This window comes from Ranitomeya imitator, chromosome 7, assembly GCF_032444005.1.
Source record: "Ranitomeya imitator isolate aRanImi1 chromosome 7, aRanImi1.pri, whole genome shotgun sequence".
Lineage (NCBI taxonomy): Eukaryota > Metazoa > Chordata > Amphibia > Anura > Dendrobatidae > Ranitomeya > Ranitomeya imitator.
Window position 1 is genome coordinate 12985254 of NC_091288.1, and position 19083 is coordinate 13004336.

General features: G+C 45.8%; 2 protein-coding genes across 2 annotated transcripts in view; one reads left to right on the forward strand and one right to left on the reverse strand.

Moving 5' to 3' along the window:
• The window catches only part of TMBIM1 (transmembrane BAX inhibitor motif containing 1), a 46902-nt gene extending 44651 nt beyond the window's left edge, over positions 1-2251 (reverse strand). The window contains exon 1 of the mRNA XM_069732713.1: positions 2121-2251. The gene's annotated coding sequence lies outside the window, so the exon portion shown is untranslated. The remainder of the gene's footprint in view (positions 1-2120) is intronic.
• A 2072-nt stretch (positions 2252-4323) lies between these two features.
• Positions 4324-19083, forward strand: part of LOC138644392 (probable hydrolase PNKD) — a 100769-nt gene continuing 86009 nt past the window's right edge. Inside the window, exon 1 of the mRNA XM_069732712.1 lies at positions 4324-4416. The gene's annotated coding sequence lies outside the window, so the exon portion shown is untranslated. The remainder of the gene's footprint in view (positions 4417-19083) is intronic.

Consider the following 19083-nt stretch of genomic DNA (forward strand, 5'->3'; position numbering starts at 1 on the left):
AAAGACTCCGCGTGGTTTATGTTGTCGCTACTTGTAACGATTAATTATGGCTGATTGCCTCCTCCTGGGCAGCAGAGGTTCGGCGTCGGTTCTTGCTACGAGTCTCAGCAGCAGGTAATTATCTCGGCTGATATTTATGTAAGTGTGACGGTGACGGATATTTGGGAAATTCCCTGTGAAGCCGAACCCCTCCCTCGATGCTGTGACATCGCCTGAGACCGATGATGTCACTTGTGTCACATGTGATGGGACTTGTCTTAGGTAAAGCATCCAGGTGGGGGAAGGGGAAATCCACTCCACCCCATGGTATCAGTGATCACCCCCGTCTTCTGCATGTGATATATTAGCAATAAAAGAACCTGAAGACTCATCTCTTCCGACAAGCCTACAGCCTGCAGTGATCCTCAACCTACTGAACAGCCGCACAGCCAGCTCTTCCCTCTCCTAGTGTATCCTCACCCACCCCCTGCAGACTGTGAGCCCTCGCGGGCAGGGTCCTCCCTCCTTATGTACTCGTGTGCCTTGTTATCTGCTCATGTTTAATGTATTTGTCTATATTTGCCCCGTATTCACATGTAAAGCGCCATGGAATAAATGGCGCTATAAAAATGTATAATAATAATAATAATAATAATAATAAATTCCTACTGTTCTGAACAAGGAACCTGCAGCTGTTCTGCGCCACGAGGAGGCGCTCTATGATTTTTTGGGAGAAATCCTATAATACAAGCAATATGCCAGAATGTGTCTGTGATCTGTTTATGGTCTGAAAAAACTCTGACTCTTTATTTAGCAAAATTAACCTGTTTGCCAACTTGTGTGTTTACTGGAAACAGTCAGCAATTTGCAGTTTACTGACCACTTTCTCTGATTATGTTCCTTTCATGCCTTTCTGTGAGGTTACAATTATTTCCTGCTTCACTACAACACTAGATGTTCATCCTGGTCATCAATCAATCCATCATTGGTCTACAAACAAGACAGGATCCAGCAACAGCAGCTTGCTGATGGTTTCTACACTGCAACAGCTTTTTGTTTCCTTTATATGTCACCAACCTAAAATTATCCAATAAATTCCACCCAAGCCTTACATTCAGCAGATGTTGGTCGGTGTCGGTCTAAGCTCTGCTACATCTGGACGCCGCGGATCTCTGAACCATGGACTCAATTTCTAATGCAATTTGTTTGCTAAATGATGAGACGGCAACAAAGCAAAAATAGATCCCAGTCATCTGTGACTCTTCTTACTTCCCACAGCACAACCCAACTGGTTTTATACTGCCACTTAAAGGGGAAGTCCATTTTCTAAAAAGTCCATCAGTCTTGGTACCTGACATGGTGAGAACGACGGAGCCATGACGGAGTAGATTTACATGTCTGCATCTGCCCAGGGAAGAAGTGATGGAACCAGACAGATGTGGCCCCTGACCGGCTCCCAAGGGCCCCCACACTCAACACTCGCTTTAGCTTTGTTTGTTTTTAATCTGGAAATCATTTTAAACATTTTCAAAGCATTTTTTAAATGTTTCCAGTTGTTACATTTGTAACATTATTGTTATTGTTTCGTGTTCTTTTCTAATTTCTAACTTTTTTTTGTCATTTTTCAAGTCCTATAGAGAAGCGAATGGCGAAAATGTCATAAAAACACATCACACGTAGAGCATGGAAAAAAAAGTTCAGAAACTTAAGAGAAACTTTTAACAGTCTTTTGTTTCTAGGACCCTGGCTGTTCATACAGAACCTCCCCTTTAAGTACTGTATGTAACGGATGGATATAAGTCATACATTACCTTATACTGTATGTAGAGCAGATACAGTGAGCTGCAAACATCAGAGATATCTGCAACCCCAAAATATGTAAGGAACCATGGGGGTGATGGGGTCCTCATCCCCTCCACATATATACTGATATATACACATTGTACAGACCCTCCTCTGAAAAGCTGACAATCTAGATAGTGTGAGGGCGGCCTATGCCAGCAGTGCAGACCCCCTCCCTGCTCCCCAGACCACCTACCACACAATTCAGAGTAAACACATTTCCATGAGACATCTTGAGCTTCTATGTCCCAAATCCCCCAAGTCCCCCCTACCCCTGGGTATCAGCAAGCCCCTCTTACCTCTGCTCCTGTCGCACCCTCCTGCCTGCTGGTTTCTGGTCTGACCCGTCTATAAGTCTGGAATTAAGAGTTGGGTGTGGATAGAAGACTTTTCTCAACACAACACTCCCTTCCCAACCAGAAATGCCAAATCTAGGATGTGTGACCGCAGCGCCCCCTGCCAGGCCATTCTGGGTACTGCAAGACACACCATTAACCCCCTGCATCCTGGAAGTTGGCTGCATACATTACATAGACACATAGGTTGAAAAAAGAGTCTTGGCACCATCAAGTTTAACTTTTCTCCACCATAATTATAAATTATTTGTCACTAAATTATCTATAACTCACAATGCCATTGATACATTGACAAAAAAGATGCTAAAGAAAGAGGGGTCCGGTCCTGCTGCCTGCAGGAGACAAAGAGGGGCTTGGTTTAAGACTGATCCGAAAACAAGAAATTACATATTTATAATAGGAAAGACGCTTTGTAGCCTGAGCCCAAATATCGCCCCAGACAAGAATTGTAGAAGCTTTACCAGGAGCGTTATGTGAGGGGGTCCCCAAATGTGGAAACAAGCGTCCCCTCTGGTTTCATAGTTTATCACTATCTGGCAGCACAGGGGAAACTCTACATTCAGGAAGTGGCATCGTCAGTTGATGAATATCATGCAAATTGTATCCAAATAGTTTTGCAAATCATGTACCTGTCAATCAATATATCCTGCAGGGCAATAATATAAGCTGCAGGATGACAAAACCCAAAACAATGGACTCTAGTGCGAGCTCTACAGTATCAATGGTGCTACACCTGTAATGTCCACTATTCTGTCTTTCAGTCTTTAACTTCATAATTTTATAATGTATCAGTATAGTATTATTATTATTATTATATAGCAAATAATTCTGGCTGTATGCAACTACCACTACATGCATGCATATACAATCACCACTAGAGGGAGCTCACTATATACAGATTTATACAGCCACCACTAGAGGGAGCTCACTACATACAGATTTATACAGCCACCACTAGAGGGAGCTCACTACATACAGATTTATACAGCCACCACTAGAGGGAGCTCACTACATACAGATTTATACAGCCACCACTAGAGGGAGCTCACTACATACAGATTTATACAGCCACCACTAGAGGGAGCTCACTACATACAGATTATGCAGCCACCACTAGAGGGAGCTCACTACATACAGATTTATAGAGCCACCACTAGAGGGAGCTCACTATATACACATTTACACAGCCCCCAATAGGAGGAGCACACTACATACAGATTTATACAATCACCACTTGTAGGAGCTCCCTTCATACAGCCTCCAATAGGAGGAGCTCACTACATACAGATATATACAGCCATCACTAGGGGGAGCTCACTACATACAGATTTATACAGCCACCATTAGGGGGAACTCACTGCATACAGATTTATACAGCCACCACTAGAGGGAGCTCAGTGCATACAGATTTAGACAGCCATACAGGTGTATACTACTAACATGAATCTGACTTGGAGCTGTATAAATCTGTATGCAGGAGCTCCCCCTTGTGGTTGCAGTGTAAATGTCTATGCAGTGAGGCATAATGATTGTCACTCCTGTTTTCCAGAAAATGATATAACAATGATACATTTCTTTCAGCAATTTGACAGCAAAAATTCAAATGTAAGGATTTTTTTAAGGGGAACATTTTCTTCTTTATAATGGTCATTTATAAAGCAATAGATAATGGCACGGAGGACACAGGCTTTATTTCTGTGCACTGATCTGCACTTTAGTCTAAATATAGTTGACTGCCCCTGAGCGGCTTAATTCTTGAAGTCAGGAGGATGAGCCTGGACCCCCCCAGCCGAGCCGCTGTAAGTAATTACATGTCAAAGAAGAAAATCCCTGCAAGTCACTACATGCCATCTATATCGACAGAATAACCCGAGCCGACCGAATCTCTGCGCCAAATTCTGGGAATTCTGGGCACGGAGGGAACGTGTCCTGATCTGTGATCAGCAGGGTGAAAGCAGATTGGAAACTGTATGGAGCCTACGTTATTTCAGGTTGGGGCAAATACGGAAAGGTGATTGCCACCTAATAGGGACTCGGGCTGGAGGAGAATAATAGGACTTATATTTATGCAAAAGACGGATTTTGGTGCTGAACGCTTTCCATAGATCCTCAACACAGTGCAACAGTGATACAAAACCAGTACTGGGAACAACTGGATATAACGCAGACTCCTCCTCCACCTCCTTCCTGACTGTTTCCATCCTTGACTCCGCCTCTTCTACCCCTCTGCCTGATAGAGGTACAGTTTAAAGTCAATGTTTTATTAAGTCCTACTGTTAATGCCCTTAAAGGGAACCTGTCACGTCATTTTTAGCATCTAAACGGTCCTCAGTGCATCATTACACATTTTTTCCATTAAAAACGGTGCTGTAATCATGTGCAAAAATCACTTTATATAGTTAGATTGTAGCAGCTCATTTAGTCACAGGGGTCTGCTTCATTTAGTTCAAACAAAAAAGGCAGCACTCTGTAGTGCCATAGCATGCAAACATAGTAACAAAGTTATTAAGGTTGAAGGAAGACTTCAAGTCCATCTAGTTCAACCCATGAAATATTAAAATTGATTTGCATTACTGCACTAGAAATATGAAAAAATTAGAAAGTTTAACGCATAAATTGGCCAATTCATGTATACCTGGTAGCCACGGTAAGGAGTTTATCTTTTACCAAGACCTAACACTGCCGTTCCTCTCTTAGAATAAAGTCTCTTCATCTGTATGGGAACCTAATGTGAGTCCTCTCTAAGGCTGCCGTCACACTAGCAGTATTGGGTCAGTATTTTACATCAGTATTTGTAGCCAAAACCAGGAGTGGAACAAATAGAGGAAAAGTATAATAGAAACATCTGCACCACTTCTGTATTTATCACCCATTCCTGGTTTTGGCTACAAATACTGATGTAAAATACTGACCAAATAGTGACCGTGTGACGGCCGCCTTAGACTGAAATCTATATCTCTGTGGAGGGGTAGTGGTCCTGCTGTGATTAAAAACACCTGCGGCTAAAAGGAGGAGTACTCAGTCAGAAGGCTACACATTTCAAAAAAACTGACCGTCACATCCAAACATAAACTGTGTGAACAGGTGCTGACTAGTGATGAGTGAGTGGACTCGTTGCTCAGGTCTTCCAGAGTATTTGACTGCTCGGAGATTTAGTTTTCATCCCGGCAGCTTAATGATTTACAGCTATTAGACAGCTGGATTACATGTGGGGATTCCCTAGCAACCAGGCAACCTCCACATGTACTCAGCCTGGCTAATAGCTGTAAATCATTCAGCTGCCCAATGAAAACTTAATCTCCGAGCAGTCATAAATACTCGGAGGTCACCCGAGCGTGCTCTGGAAAACCCGAGCAACGAGTATATTCGCTCATCACTAGTGCTAATCTAGAGTCACCAACTCATGTACACTCAAACAAAAAAGGCAGCGCTCTGTGGCGCCATAGCATGTAAATATGAAATATGAAAATTTAATTGCATTACTGCATTAGAAATATGAATAATTGAGAACGGTCCTGGAAATGAGAAACACCTTAACGTGGCTTCCAGGTAAAACATGAATTGGCCAATTTATGCGCTAAGCTTTCTCAATTTTTCATATTTCTAGTGCAGTAATGCAATTCAATTTTAATACTTCATTTGCATGCTATGGCGCTACAGAGTGCTGCCTTTTTTGGTTGAGAGTATATGAGTTGGTGACTCTAGGTTAGCACCTGTTCACACTTAGTTTATGTTTGGATGTGACTGTCAGTTTTTTTAAATTTGTCTTCATTTAGTTCAGTCACGGTTGTCGCCACCCACGCAGTTTGAATGATGTTTCCAGGAGTTGCGCCGACATTACTCGAATCCGCATTGAAAAATCCTGCACTTGTGCAGTCTTGATTGAGTAGCTGCACATGCGCCGTGACAAGCGGCTCCCCTCTATGGCGTCGTGACAAGTCGCTTCCCTCTATGGCGTTGTGACAAGCGGCTCCTCTCTATGGTGTCGTGAAAAGCGGCTCCCCTCTATGGTGTCGTGAAAAGCGGCTCCCCTCTATGGCGTTGTGACAAGCGGCTCCCCTCTATGGTGCCGTGAAAAGCGGCTCCCCTCTATGGTGCTGTGACGAGCGGCTCCCCTCTATGGTGTCATGAAAAGCGGCTCCCCTCTATGGCGTCGTGAAAAGCATCTCCCCTCTGGCGTCGTGAAAAGCGTCTCCCCTCTATGGTGCTGTGACGAGCGGCTCCCCTCTATCGCATTGTGACAAGCGGCTCCCCTCTATGGTGTTGTGACAAGTGGCTCCCCTCTATGGTGCTGTGACAAGTGGCTCCCCTCTATGGCGTTGTGACAAGCGGCTCCCCTCTATTGTGTTGTGACAAGCGGCTCCCCTCTATGGTGCTGTGACAAGTGGCTCCCCTCTATGGTGCTGTGACAAGTGGCTCCCCTCTATGGTGCTGTGACAAGTGGCTCCCCTCTATGGCGTTGTGACAAGCGGCTCCCCTCTATTGTGTTGTGACAAGCGGCTCCCCTCTATGGTGCTGTGACAAGTGGCTCCCCTCTATGGTGCTGTGACAAGTGGCTCCCCTCTATGGTGCTGTGACAAGTGGCTCCCCTCTATGGCGTTGTGACAAGCGGCTCCCCTCTATGGCGTTGTGACAAGCGGCTCCCCTCTATGGTGCTGTGACAAGTGGCTCCCCTCTATGGCGTTGTGACAAGCGGCTCCCCTCTATGGTGTTGTGACAAGCGGCTCCCCTCTATGGCGTTGTGACAAGCGGCTCCCCTCTATGGTGTTGTGACAAGTGGCTCCCCTCTATGGCGTTGTGACAAGCGGCTCCCCTCTATGGTGTTGTGACAAGCGGCTCCCCTCTATGGCGTTGTGACAAGCGGCTCCCCTCTATGGTGTTGTGACAAGTGGCTCCCCTCTATGGTGCTGTGACGAGCGGCTCCCCTCTATGGTGCTGTGACGAGCGGCTCCCCTCTATGGTGTCGTGAAAAGTGGCTCCCCTCTATGGTGCTGTGACAAGCGGCTCCCCTCTATGGCGTTGTGACAAGCGGCTCCCCTCTATGGTGTTGTGACAAGTGGCTCCCCTCTATGGTGCTGTGACGAGCGGCTCCCCTCTATGGTGTCGTGAAAAGTGGCTCCCCTCTATGGTGTTGTGACAAGTGGCACCCCTCTATGGTGCTGTGACAAGTGGCTCCCCTCTATGGCGTTGTGACAAGCGGCTCCCCTCTATGGTGTTGTGACAAGCGGCTCCCCTCTATGGTGTCGTGAAAAGCGGCTCCCCTCTATGGTGTCGTGAAAAGCGGCTCCCCTCTATGGTGCTGTGACAAGCGGCTCCCCTCTATGGTGTCGTGAAAAGCGGCTCCCCTCTATGGTGCTGTGACAAGCGGCTCCCCTCTATGGTGCCGTGACGAGCGGCTCCCCTCTATGGTGTTGTGACGAGGGGCTCCCCGCGCATGCGCACTGAAGCAGTGTGTAGTGCACAGCTTTATGGTATGTGCACATGTTGCGGATTTTGCTGCGGATCCGTTTCCCATGAGTTTACAGTACAATGTAAACCTATGGGAAATGAAATCCGCAGTGCACATGCTGCGGAAAAAAATGCGCGGAAACGCAGCATTTTATTTTCAGCAGCATGTCAATTCTTTGTGCGGATTCCGCAGCATTTTTACACCTGCTCCAATAGAAAACTGCAGATGTAAATCCGCAGCGGTTCACTAGAAAACGCGATAAATCCGGAGTAAAAACCGCAGCGGTTTTGCACTGCGGATTTATCAAATCTGCTGTGGAAAAATCCGCAGAGGAGCTTTTTACGTGTGCACTTACCCTAACTGACTGTGTGCGGCTGGAGCCACTCGTCACGGCACATGCGCGCAAGCGCATGATTTTTCACAGCGGATTTGAGTGACATTGGCGCAATCCTGGGAACATCATTCATTGTTTTTGCAGCCCTGTAGGATAAACCCTGCATGGTGTCCCGGCCATCCTGAATCACAGGCTCAGCACGCACCCGTCCTGGCTGTTTAACCCTTGGATTGCCCTGGTCTAGAATGGCTGTGACATGATTAAAGGGACACTGTCACCTGAATTTGGAGGGAACAATCTTCAGCCATGGAGGCGGGGTTTTTGTGTTTTTGATTCACCCTTTCCTTACCCGCTGGCTGTATGCTGGCTGCAATATTGGATTGAAGTTCATTCTCTGTCCTCCGTAGTACATGCCTGCACAAGGTGCAATCTTGCCTTGCGCAGGCGTGTACTATGGAGGACAGAGAATGAACTCCAATCCAATATTGCAGCCAGCATGCAGCCAGCGGGTAAGGAAAGGGTGAATCAAACACCCCAAAACCCCGCCTCCATGGCTGAAGATTGTTCCCTCCAAATTCAGGTGACAGTGTCCCTTTAAATGGGACTCACTCCTTCCATGGAGCATGAGGGATACAGGTTCTCATGATCCGTGGGGGTCCCAAGTGTCCATACCAAATCTCCTACAAGCTGGCTGGACACAGGTCATTAAGATTGGTCACCAGGGGAGGGTTTGCTTCGATTGTATCCAGTCTATGGAACAGTAAACAGTTCACATCACAAGTCTCTTCTCAGTGTTACCTGTTCCTGCACGGATACAATGTATCATCCTGAGTCCAGACTGTTTGGCTATAGTCACACTTTGCGGATTTTGCTGCGGATCCGCAGCGGATTTGACCGCTGCGGATCTGCAGCAGTTTCCCATGAGTTTACAGTCCAATGTAAACTTATGGGAAACAAAAAACGCAGTGCACATGCTGCGGAAAAAAACGCGCGGAAACGCTGCGGATTACATTCCTCAGCATGTCACTTCTTTTCTGCGGATTTTCACCTGCTCCAATAGGAAACTGCAGATGAAAATCCGCAGAAGAAACCGCAGTAAAAACCGCGATAAATCCGCAGTAAAAACCGCAACGGGTTTTCACTGCGGATTTTGGAATTCCACTGCGGAAAAATCCGCAGTGGAATCTGCAAAGTGTGCACATAGCCTTTAGCTCACAGGATTGTCTAGATTGGACACAGTTGTTGCAGGCTGGAGGGATGAACCAGTGGCCTCCACATGTAGCCCTTCACCTGTGTGAGTAGCACAAGACTTATTAGGAACATTATGTGCACAGGTTACAGATTTTTCCGCGCAGATTCAGAAAAATCCGCAGGCAAAATGCCCTGTGTTTTACCTGCGGATGTACAGCAGATTTACCGGGGATTTTGTGTGGATTTCACCTACGTTTTTACACCTGCGGATTCCTATTAAGGAACAGGTGTAAAACGCTGCGGAATCCGCACAAACAATTGACATGCTGCTGAAAATAAACCGCAGCAATTCTGCACTGAATTTTCCGCAGCATGTGCAAATGCGCTGTGGATCTGCAGCCAAATCCGCAACGTGTGCACATACCCTAAGGCCAGTCTCAATAATTCCGGTACCGGAGAAAACGGTACTGGAGTTATCCGTGTCCGTGTGTGCATGTAGGCCATCCGTGTGGGATCCGTGTGATGTCTGTGTGTCCGTTTTTAGAGTCCATGTGCTGTACGTGTGTCCGTGTATTGAAACAATTTTTTAAATTTTAACCTTATGACAGGAAAAACGCACATGGACAGCATCCATGTGCGGTACGTGTTTACACGGACCCATTGACTTTAATGGGTCCGTGTGATCCGTGCGCTCCCACGAACACTGACATGTCTCCGTGTTTTACAAACACGCTGATATCTGCAGAGACACATTTATTTTAATGTGTCTACGTGAGTCAGTGTCTCCGGTAAGTGAGGAAACTGTCACCTCACGTACCGGAGCCACTGAAACCGGCCACTGTGAAACCCGCCTAAGGCCTGTCCCACACATCCAGATAATTCCGGTACCGGAATTATCCGTGTCCGTGTGCTTACGGAGCATATCAGTGTGGCACACGTGCGGCAGCCGTGTGCCGCCCGTGTGCCGACTGAGGACCACACGGACCGTGCAGGAGACAGCGCTACAGTTAAGCGCTGTCCCCTGCATCTGGTGCTGAAACCGCCATTCATTTCTTATCTCCAGCATCGTTCGCTGGAGAGAAGATATGAAAAATCTTTTTTTTTCTTTTTGGGGTGTTTAAAATAAAGATCCCTGTAATCCGTATGGCATCCGTACAGCGAGATTTTCTCGCAGGCTTGCAAAACCGACATATACGGATATACAATGGATCCATTTGCTAAAAAAATCGTAAAAACATATATACTGTCTATACATATATATATATATTTCATACAGCGCTAGATAGCAGAAAAGCCAGTAATTCAATTGCCGGCTTTTCCTATCTCCTTCTCAAACCCAACATGATATGAGACATGATTACATACAGTAAACCATCTCATATCCCCCTTTTTTTTTTGCATATTCCACACTACTAATGTTAGTAGTGTGTATGTGCAAAATTTATTAAATTAAAGGGTTAAATCACGGAAAAAATTGGCATGGGCCAATACATATATGAGACATATACATATATGTGTCTGACTGACATATATATATATATATATATATATATATATATATATATATATATATATATATATATATATATATATAAATATATATATACCCCCCTATTCTATGTGTAGACATTTATCTTCGCTATTCTATTCTGACCTGTCAGTGTGATTTTACTGTACACCGCACTGAATTACCGGCTTTTCTATAGAACAGCGCTGCGTATTTCTCGCAAGTCACACTGCTGGTCCGTGTGTAATCCGTATTCCCCCCCCCCCATAGACTTTCATTGGCGTATTTTTTGCGCAATATGGTGACAAATGCAGCATGCTGCAATTTTCTACGGCCGTAGAAGACCGTATAATACGGATCAGTAAAATACGGCAGATAGGAGCTGGGGCATAGAGAAGCATTGTACCGTATGCAATCCGTATTTTCTGCACCTCTCATATGTCCGTAAAACACGGTAGTGTGAGTCCGGCCTGACAGCTAGCAGAGTTTTTAAAAAAATAACGTTGAGTAACTAAAACACAAAGCCGGTGTTGAGTACACGTGCCACAGCAAGATGCAAGTATTAAGTAATGTAAGTATTTTGACGCGACGATCTGATGATTAATTAAAGGGTCACTCAGGGAGCGTTATTACTTTTGGGGGAACTAAGAGTATTGATAATTTCTATGAGGGAATTTTTGTTTAAAAGAAATGTGTCTATACCATTTGCTCTAGGCTAGCAGAAGACAGGGAGGTGTAAAACATTTCCCCGTATGCATATTTTGTTGCTGTATGGTCCCTTATTGTGCAAAAATTTTTATTTTATTCATAAGCAGATTTAGTCTAGCAGGTGCACTGGGGGGCATGTCGATGCACTGGGGGTGTGTCGGTGCACTGGGGACGTTCACTGCACTGGGGGGGTGCATTATTTTATGCAATTAAATTGGATTTATTTAAAGTTTTTTGACAGCGGCTGCAATGAGTGGTTATTCTCCGCAGTGTCCACCAGGGTGCGCTCCTGAGACACCATAGTAGCACCCGCCATCGACTCACAAGGAGCCACAAACACTTCTGCGACACCAAGAAAGGAAGAAAATAAAGTGTCCAGACAAAACACAAACATGATTATTACCAGCGGGAGCAATGTGGAATAAAAGAACATAATATGTAATAAATGTCACATTGTATTTCTCATTGTAGAATATTTAGTAATCAACATTAAAAAGAATAAATGTTATTGTTTCCTAGGAAAGAACCATCTCGATTGGGTTCAGGTCTGGTGACTGTGGAGGCCAGGTCATCTGGCATATCACCCCATCTCTCCTTCTTGGTCAAATAGCCTTTACACAGCCTGCAGGTGTTTGGGGTCATTGTCCTGTTGAAAAATAAATGATGGTGCAACTAAACGCAAACCGGATGGAATAGCATGCCGCTGCAAGATGCTGTGGTAGCCATGCTGGTTCAGTATGCCATCAATTTTGAATAAATCCCCAACAGTGTCACCAGCAAAGCCCCCCCACACCATCACACCTCCTCCTCCATGCTTCACGGTGGGAACCAGGCATGTAGAGTCCATCCGTTCACCTTTTCTGCGTCGCACAAAGACACGGTGGTTGGAACCAAAGATCTCAAATTTGGACTCATCAGACCAAAGCACAGATTTCCACTGGTCAAATGTCCATTCCTTGTGTTCTTTATCCCAAACAAGTCTCTTCTGCTTGTTGCCTGTCCTTAGCAGTGGTTTCCTAGCAGCTATTTTACCATGAAGGCCTGCTGCACAAAGTCTCCTCTTAACAGTTGTTGTAGATTTCTGAGGCTGGTGACTCGGATAAACTTATCCTCAGAAGCAGAGGTGACTCTTGGTCTTCCTTTCCTGGGGCGGTCCTCATGTGAGCCAGTTTCTTTGTAGCGGTTGATGGTTTTTGCAACTGTACTTGGGGACACTTTCAAAGTTTTCCCAATTTTTCAGACTGACTGACCTTCATTTCTTAAAGTAATGATGACCACTCGTTTTTCTTTACTTAGCTGCTTTTTTCTTGCCATAATACAAATTCTAACAGTCTATTCAGTAGGACTATCAGCTGTGTATCCACCAGACTTCTGCTCAACACAACTGATGGTCCCAACCCCATTTATAAGGCAAGAAATCCCACTTATTAAACCTGACAGGGCACACCTGTGAAGTGAAGACCATTCCCGGTGACTACCTCTTGAAGCTCATCAAGAGAATGCCAAGAGTGTGCAAAGCAATCATCAAAGCAAAAGGTGGCTACTTTGAAGAACATTGAATATAAGACATATTTTCAGTTGTTTCACACATTTTTGTTAAGTATATAATTCCACATGTGTTAATTCATAGTTTTCATGCCTTCAGTGTGAATTTACAATTTTTGTGGTCATGAAAATACAGAAAAATCCTTAAATGAGAAGGTGTGTCCAAACTTTTGGCCTGTACTATATATATATATATATATATATATATATATATATATGTGTTCAAATCACCCCACTTTTCCTCCCATTAAAAATAAATAGAAAAAATACACTTACTTGTATCACTGCGCTCGTTAAAGTCCGATCTATCAAAATATAAAATAAATTAACCTGATCGATAAAGGTTGTAATGAGAAAATAAACTGAAACATCAGAATTACGTATTTTCAGCCACTGCAACATTGCAATAAAATGCAAAAAGAGGCGACAAAACATCAGATCTACTTCGACTTGTAGCTCAGCTCAGCTCAGGGCACAAGAATAATCCCTCGCTCAGCCGCATCGACCAAGAATTCAAAACATTACTGGTTTTGGAAAATAGTGACAAAAGTGAATTTTTTTTTTTTTTTTTTACAAATTGCTGAATTTTTTCACCACTTAAATAAAAGTAAAACGTTACATGTTTATTGTCTGCGTTCTTGTACTGACCCGGAGAATCGTATTGCCAGGTCAGTTTTACCATATAGTGAACACGGTAAATAAAAATCCAAAAAACAATTGCAGAGTTTTTCACTTTGTCACGATTTTGCAGCACTTGGAATTTTATCCCCGTTGTCCAGTACATCACATGATAAAATGAATGGTGTCATTCAAAAGTACAACTAGTCCCTAAAAAAAAAAAAGCCCTGGTACGGCAATGTGGACCGAATAATAAAAAAAAGTTATAGCTCTTGGAAGAAGAGGAAGGAAAAACGAAAGTGCAAAAACAGAAAATCGCCCCCATCATGAAGGGGTTAATAGTATTATTTTTTTTTTATATTGGCCAAAGGCATTTTTTGGGACTCCCCAGTCTCCAGGGCATCTAAGATGCTTGTTCAGTTGAATATGTGAGGCAGGGCATGGTGGGGGGACCCTGAGTTGGCGCTGGCACTGGGCCCCCCTGACTCATGGGCCCCATAGTGGCTGCATGGTCTCCTGCACAGGCCCCCACTTCTCCAACTGGCTGGTGGCCCCTGGAGCAGTGGGGGCCCTAGGCAAATGCCTAGTTTGCCCCACCCTATCTCCGACTCTGCACCTATTGTAGCTACACCTGGATGATGACGTTTATACAAACTTTAACCACTAGAGGACGCTGTTATCAAGCCATTCACACAGTAGCAGTGTCATGATCTGTAGTTGGGGCGCGGATTTTCTTATTGATTTTTAGTGCATATAAAATATTAATATTAGAGATAACAAAAATAATAGTAACAATAATGAGGCTATAATAACAATTATAACATTAATTTTGGTGTATAGATAATAATAGTAATATGTATATTTGATGACAATAATAATAATAATTGTAATAAGAAATATACCATTATCTACTATATAATTGACTAAGGGTCACTTCCGTCTTTCTGTCTGTCCTTCTGTCTGTCATGGATATTCATTGGTCGCGGCCTCTGTCTGTCATGGAATCCAAGTCGCTGATTGGTCTCACCAGCTGCCTGTCATGGCTGCCACGACCAATCAGCGACGGGCACAGACCGATTAGTCCCTCCCCCGCAGTCAGTGTCCCCGACGCCCGCTCCATACTCCCCTCCGGTCACTGCTCACACAGGGATAATGCCAGCGGTGACGGACCGCGTTATGCTGCGGGTTACGCACGCCGTTACCGCTGCTATTAACCCTGTGTGTCCCCAACGTTTTACTATTGATGCTGCGTCAATAGTAAAAAAATCTAATGTTAAAAATAGTAATAAACAAAAAAAACCTGCTATACTCACCCTCCGTAGTCTGAGGATGTGCTCGCGCCTTCCGCCAACTTCCGGTCCCAGAGATGCATTGCAAAATTACCCAGAAGACTTAGCGATCTCGCGAGACTGCTAAGCCTTCTGGGTAATTTCGCAATGCATCCTGGGAGCGGAAGATGGAGGCAGCCGCGCACCCATCGCCACAGCGCCATTGGATCTTAGTGGGTGAGTATATAACTATTTTTTATTTTAATTCTTTTTTTTTAAACAGGGATATGGTGCCCACACTGCTATATACTGCGTGGGGTGCGTTAGCTACATGGCTGCTATATACTACGTGGGCAGTACTATATACTACATGGCTGCTGTATACTACGTGGGCAGTGTTATATACTACATGGCTGCTGTATACTACGTGGGCAGTACTATATACTACATGGCTGCTATATACTACGTGGGCAGTACTATATACTACATGGCTGCTATATACTACGTGGGCAGTACTATATACTACATGGCTGCTATATACTACCTGGGCAGTAGTATATACTACATGGCTGCTATATACTACGTGGGCAGTGTTATATACTACATGGCTGCTATATACTACGTGGGCAGTACTATATACTACATGGCTGTTGTATACTACGTGGGCAGTACTATATACTACATGGCTGCTATATACTACGTGGGCAGTACTATATACTACATGGCTGCTATATACTACGTGGGCAGTACTATATACTACATGGCTGCTATATACTAAGTGGGCAGTACTATATACTACATGGCTGCTGTATACTACGTGGGCAGTACTATATACTACATGGCTGCTATATACTACGTGGGCAGTACTATATACTACATGGCTGCTATATACTACGTGGGCAGTACTATATACTACATGGCTGCTATATACTACGTGGGCAGTGCTATATACTACATGGCTGCTATATACTACGTGGGCAGTACTATATACTACATGGCTGCTGTATACTACGTGGGCAGTACTATATACTACATGGCTGCTATATACTACGTGGGCAGTACTATATACTACATGGCTGCTATATACTACGTGGGCAGTACTATATACTACATGGCTGCTATATACTACGTGGGCAGTACTATATACTACATGGCTGCTATATACTATGTGGGCAGTACTATATACTACATGGCTGCTGTATACTACGTGGGCAGTACTATATACTACATGGCTCCTATATACTACGTGGGCAGTACTCAAGGCCGTATTTGCCACTAGGCACTTGAGGGCACGTGCCTAGGGCGGCGGGATGCGGGGGGGCGCCCTTGAGCTAGGTTTTTTCCTTTTTTTTTTTTTTTTTATTTTATAAAACTCCGGGGTCAAGTTTCCGCCCCCCCTCCTCCCTCCCCCCTTCCCGCCCCCCCCCTCCTCCCTCCTTCCCGCCCCCCTCCCTCCCTCCCTGAAGACGTAATACTCACCTTCCTCCAGCGGTGGCTGCAACTGCGTCTCAGCGCCGTCCTGTCTTCAGCGGTCACATGGTACCGATCATTAAGGGTGATGAATATGCGCATATTCATCACCCTTAATTAGCGCTACCATGTGACCGCTGAAGACAGGAAGGAAGACGCTGAGATGCCAGGAAGTTCTGTGCTGCGCGCCGGTGAGAGGTAAGTATGACAGGGAAAAAAGTGGGGTGCCGTGCACACAGGGGAGGAGGATGGGGAGCCATGCATACAGGGGAGAAGGATGGGGAGCCGTGCATACAGGGGAGAAGGATGGGGAGTCGTGCATACAGGGGAGAATGATGGGGAGCCGTGCATACAGGGGAGGATGGGGAGTCGTGCATACAGGGGAGAAGGATGGGGAGCCGTGCACACAGGGGAGAAGGATGGGGAGCCATGTACACAGGGGAGAAGGATGGGGAGCCGTGCACACAGGGGAGAAGGTTGGGGAGCCGTGCACACAGGGGAGAAGGATGGGGAGCCGTGCACACAGGGGAGAAGGATGGGGAGCCATGTACACAGGGGAGAAGGATGGGGAGCCGTGCACACAGGGGAGAAGGATGGGGAGCCGTGCACACAGGGGAGAAGGATGGGGAGCCGTGCATACAGGGGAGAAGGATGGGGAGCCGTGCATACAGGGGAGAAGGATGGGGAGCCGTGCATACAGGGGAGAAGGATGGGGAGCCATGAACGCAGGGGAGAAGGATGGGGAGCCATGAACGCAGAGTGGGAGGATGGGGGAGCCATGAACGCAGAGTGGGAGGATGGGGGAGCCATGAACGCAGAGTGGGAGGATGGGGGAGCCATGAACGCAGGGGAGAAGGATGGGGGAGCCATGAACGCAGGGGAGAAGGATGGGGAGCCATGAACGCAGAGTGGGAGGATGGGGGAGCCATGCTTGCAGGGGAGAAGGATGGGGGAGCCATGAACGCAGGGTGGGAGGATGGGGGAGGCATGAACGCAGTGTGGGAGGATGGAGTATAAATATGGAGTATAAATACTGGGCCCTATAAGGGGGACACAGTGTGAGAGGACAGTGTGAAGAGGGGACTGGTATAGAAAGGAGAGGACAGTGTGAAGAGCATGTACCATAAGAGGGACAGTGTGGGGGTCATACTTTGTGCAGACAATATAGTGAGGGGCAATTTTTTATTTGGGAGCATTATAATGACACTTGTATCTTTAAGGGCGTCATGTGGAGACTTTCTGCAAAAGAGCGGCGAAGATGGAAGTCTGCAGAGACGGCTGTGGATGAGAAAACTCATCATGGGATCTGGACAAGATGAAGAAAAGGAGAACGGCTCCAGAGGCGACGTCATCTATCAGGTACCTGGATGTAAATGTTATTTGTGATGCTAACTCTCATGTTTTTATATATGTTAGGAGATTTAAAGGGACACTGTCACCTGAATTTGGAGGGAACAATTTTCAGCCATAGGGGTGGGGTTTTCGGGTGTTTGATTCACCCTTTCCATACCCGCTGGCTGCATGCTGGCTGCAATATTGGATTGAAGCTCATTCTCTGTCCTCCGTAGTACATACTGTACCTGCACAATCTGCAATCTTGCCTTGCGCAGGCGTGTACTATGGAGGACAGAGAATGAGCTTCAATCCAATATTGCAGCCAGCGGGTAAGGAAAGGGTGAATCAAACACCCGAAAGCCCCGCCCCTATGGCTGAAAATTGTTCCCTCCAAATTCAGGTGACAGAGTCCCTTTTAAAGGGGATGTCCAGGCTTGTGATGAGTCTGCAGTCATTCTTTGTGACTGCAGACTTCTGAATTCTCACAGTGCACACTGCACGCTGTCAGGATTCTCTCATGCTGGGGATTTACATTAATGCGATCACGTGCTGACTAGACATGCGTGACCTCCGTCAATGAAAATGAACTGAGCGAGGCCGGGCACATCTAGTCAGAATGTGGTCAGAAGTCTACAAATCACATACTTGTGCTGACATGACCGTCCACCGGCAAGGGAGAATCCTAAAAGTGCAGTGCATGCGTTGTGAGAATTCAGAAGCTGCGATGTCAGGATTCAGCTCTGCAAATTCCAGTAGTCGTCACATGGACACGTCACTCATATGCGATTTTTCAGACTTAGGGTGTGTGTCCACGTTCAGGATTGCATCAGGATTTGGTCAGTATTTTACATCAGTATTTGTAGCCAAAACCAGGAGTGGGTGATAAATACAGAAGTGGAGCATATGGTTCTATTATAGTTTTCCTCTAATTGTTCCACTCCTGGTTTTGGCTACAAATACTGATGTAAAATCCTGACCAAATCCTGATGCAATCCTGAACGTGGACACATACTCTTATGGTCCTGCGACATCGAGCTTCTCTTCTGCTTCTCTTAGTTTTTCACTGAACATTGAGAGCATTAGGGAGAGGCGCTCGTGGGCACATGGCTGAGTGTGCAAATCACATATGTCCTTGGCGGAGGGGGGGCACCAAAATGAATTCTTTCCCCGGGTGCCAGAAACCCTAGATACACCTCTGCCGGTATGCTACTGCGAGCGGTGATTACCGGGTGCGGTGGAGGGAGGTCTGTGCACAGGCAGTGAGGCAGGGACTGAGGGTGTGCACAGAGAGGATGGAGACCCGGACACTGCCCGTCCCAGTCTACGCCGTAGCCTAGAGCCCTCATTATCATAGGAATATGGCAGTTAATAAATTGCTTTTCTGAAGCTTTATAGTGTAGTTTTAGGTCAGGGAGGGTTGGATAGGGATCAGCTAGCAAGGTGCAGGGACAGGTAATGATGGCTACTTGCGAACATGTGCG